Below are 3,844 nucleotides of genomic sequence, written 5' to 3'. Positions count from 1 at the left end.
TGTCTTATTATGCCAAGCAAGAGATCCTTAAGGACTTGTAGGGGACATGTCATTTCCCCTTCCCTACTATTTCTTCCTTCCCTTCCCTGAAAACTCTCATAGCCTGTCTCCTTTTCCTGCAGCCTTCTTTTCTTCACATTCACTAGACAACCCACTTTTATCAGAAATTCATTGCATAAGAAATTCATTGCATTCTGACTGTCCCTTGGCATTCTGTTTTTGAAATACTGATTATCTCTGCCTCCCTTGCAGCTCGTCTGTGCTTTCTTCCAGCAGAGAGTTGAAACCTGAGACCAACACAGGAAGCAAAGGAAGCAGCTGGCTTGCCTCCCTTGCCTGGGGGTGATGAAGGGTGGGAGTAATGCCTTGGCTCTCACTGGCAGAGTGGTATCTCCCTATTGGCAGCACACCCCCTGGACCAATCAGGTAGGGAGTGATTTGGCTGTACCCAACTTCAACTTTATAATGTTTAGTGATTTTCTGTTTCAGAATGTCTGAAGAAGGCTATTGCCAAAAAATTGCTAGAAATGGTGGCTTTTAAAATGAACTGTTACATTTTGTATGAATGTTAAATTTCATGTATCTTTTAGCCAGTTTGGTTGTTTGGCAGAAACCGTTGTATTTTGTATTCATTAATGAGATGTTTTTGAGAAAAAGAAAAGAGGACCCTCAATTTCCAGTGCATGCTTACATAGTAATTGCTGTGCTGTGTTGTCTTAGAGAGAAGAGCACTCAGGGGAGCAATACAAGACGGCAGCACCTGAAGGAATATGCTTGCTCATGAGGAGACCTCTGGACAACTTGCTTTCTAAGCCAACTTGTGGCTCTTGTTATTGTTTCCAAGGACTGCACACTGTTCTGTCTCCAAGCAGGCAGGCGCTGGGAAGGGAGGCAAATGGTGTGCGTTGGAGGAAGAAGCTAGTCCTGGTCTGTCATCTCCCACACACAGCAACAAGGAAGCCAAGAATCCCCGCCCCCAGATGCCACATCCAATCAGTAGCTTAAGGTAGTATGGCAGAGCAGGCTGTGTTTTGGTATTGTCATCTATCAGCTACTGTAGGAATTAGTTTGTAGAGGGCTGCAGCCCCACTGGCTTCTTTTGTCTTCCTTACCATTAGCACTGGGAGGTAAATGTCCTGAGGGGAGACACCGTGCAGGGTCCCTGAAAACACGGGGGCTCATAGCAAATCCTACACGTGCTATATTGTTATCAGAGTGGAGGGAGGTGAGCAGCAGAGTGTCTCGGGGCTCATTACTGGGTCTGGTAATTTTTAACATTTTTATCAATGATTTGGATGAGGGGTAGGAAGATTCCTCATTAAATTTGTGGATGACACTGAATTGGGAGCAGTAGTGAACACCCCAGAAGATAGCAATAAAGTTCAATGAGATCTGAACATTCTAGAAACTGGGCAAATGAGAACAAGATGCAATTCAATAAGGAGAAGTGTAGAGTTCTACATCTGGGTCAAAAAATGAGAAGGATGTATACTGGGAGGGAGATACACTTCTAGGTAGCAGTGTGTGTGAACGTGATCTGGGGTACTTGTGGATTGTAAACTAAATATGAGCAGGCGATGTGATGCAGTGGTAAAGAAGACAAATGGAACTTTGGGCTGCATCAGCAGGGGCATCACATCAGAAAAAAGATGTCAGTCCCACTGCATTCTGCATTGGTTAGATCGCACCTGGAGTACTGTGTGCAGTTCTGGAGGCCTCACTTCAGAAAGGATGTGGACAAAATTCTGAGTAGGGTTCTGAGTAGAGCAACAAGAATGATCCAGGGCCTCAGACCAAGCCCTATGTGGCAAGGCTGAAGAACTTGGGAATGTTCAGCCTGGAGAAAAGGAGGCTGAGAAGGGACATGATTGCCATCGTTAAATATTTGAAAGGTTGACAGGGAGTGGTTCCTGTTCACAGCAGAAAATTGGACCCACAGTAGTTCAGCAGTGGAACTGGCTGCCTAAGGATGTGGTGTGCTCCCCCTCACTGACAGTCTTCAAGCAGCAGCTGGACAGTGGTTAGGTACAGTGGTTAGGAGTGCAGACTTCTAATTTGACAAGCTGGTTTTAATTCTGCACTCCCCCACATGCAACCAGCTGGATGACCTTGGGCTTGCCACAGCACTGATTAAGCTGTTCTGTCCAAGCAATAATACCAGGGCTCTCTCAACCTCACCTACCTCACAGGTTGTCTGTTGTGGGGAGACAAAAGGGAAGACAATTGAAACCCTTCAAGGAAGGGAAAGAGAAAATAATTTTATTTATTTATTTATTCATTCATTTACTGGGGTGTCTCGGGGCAGTGGAAGTAATGTGGGAGTGGGTTTTTTTTGTAGAGTTTAAATATGTGAAAGAGCAAAGCACAGGCTACTTAAATAAGTTCCTAGTCTAAATATGCTGACTACACATCTCCTCCGATGCCCCTTTAGAGTAGAGTATTCTTCATATATGCTGCTGACTTGTGCATACTACAGATACTGTATGTTCCAACAGAAATAAGATGGCTCCTGCAAGTCCTTGCAGGTTTCCCACTTGTACATTTAAACTAACTAGGAACTGCTTTTCCTTTTTATGTTCTGTGTTTCCCATTCCCATTTTCTCCCCACAGTAATTTATTTGTGTTTGCTTAAAAATAAACTTTTAAAAACTGGATCTTTGACTTGGAGAGCTTTGATGTGCTCCCTTCATGCCCCATTCCCTGACCAGGGAGGTGGATGGCCTTGTGGTTTCATGGAATTCACCAGGCTCTCTACTCAGGAGGGAAAGAGAGATTTTCAGTTTTACACTTGCATGTTCACAAACAGAAGTCCCCAGACTGACTTGGGGCAGCCCCTCAGTGTCACATCACAGAGTTACTCCCATCTCCATGGCAAATATCACGGAATTCAGAGACAGTATTCCCCACCCAATTGCAGATGGCTGAAGCACAACTCTGGATCCTGAATTAAGTGTGACAGTTACCTTTGGACAGCTTTTGGTCTGTTAGCATTCCTCGGGGACTTGAAGGGGGCAGCTGAGAAAGATTGCAGACTTCCCTCAGCTACAAAAACTGTCTGAGCCAGCTTGTAGCAGAGGATTCTACCTTCACATTCCTTCTGTCTCTGAGATTATTTCCCAGCTGTGTAGGGAAAGTACACAGGGGCAACCTAATATCTTACCAGCCAGCATGTTGTAATGGCTGGAGTGCCAGAGTAGGAAATGGGAGATCCAGGTTTACCATATCAGCTTGTTTGGTGATCTTGGGCCAGTCATGTGCTCTTAGTCTAAATATATTTCACAGAGGCAGAAGGAAGAAAATGTTGCAATTTGTTTCTGTACCAACAAAGCTTTATTCAAGGTATGAGCTTTAAAGTTGCTACTGACTCAAAATTTGTTCTGCTGTTTCAGACCAACACAGCCACCCACTTGAATCTGTTTCTGTGCCCATTGAGAAGAAAAGCCGGAATAAAAACTCCAAACAAACAATATATTTGTTTTCTTGCTACTTTTTTGAAAGTCTAAGAAGCCTCTAACATTGGTAAGGGCCCTCTCCTACCTGCTCTCTCTCCCATGCAGGCATCCTGGATGTCCACATGACAGATGAGCCCAATGACAGATCTTTCTATTCAGGACTGGTGGGGTGGGAGGGTCACAGTAATTCCTACAAGGCACTTAACAAAAAAAAATTGAATGAACAAAGTTTATGGTATAATTTATTTTAAGGAATTCTGAAATCCAGGTTAATTTTGTCCACAAATTGGGTGCACGATTTGGCCTCTTGTTTGCTCCCATAATGTTAACTGGGCAGATGGCTACTTGAGCAGATATTGCAAATCCTGTGACTTGATTGTGGCCTGATCCTG

General features: G+C 44.2%; 1 long non-coding RNA gene across 1 annotated transcript; it reads left to right on the top strand.

The window, feature by feature from the left end:
- Positions 1 to 214: 214 nt before the first annotated feature.
- On the top strand, positions 215 to 3,458 carry LOC143841804 (uncharacterized). Its single transcript, XR_013232848.1, has 3 exons — positions 215 to 426; positions 721 to 1,006; positions 3,390 to 3,458. It is a non-coding gene; the product is annotated as an uncharacterized LOC143841804 (long non-coding RNA).
- The last annotated feature ends 386 nt before the right edge of the window (positions 3,459 to 3,844 follow it).

The sequence above is a fragment of the Paroedura picta genome, chromosome 7 (assembly GCF_049243985.1).
Source record: "Paroedura picta isolate Pp20150507F chromosome 7, Ppicta_v3.0, whole genome shotgun sequence".
Classification (NCBI taxonomy): Eukaryota; Metazoa; Chordata; class Lepidosauria; order Squamata; family Gekkonidae; genus Paroedura; species Paroedura picta.
This window is presented reverse-complemented; position numbering and strand designations above follow the sequence as displayed.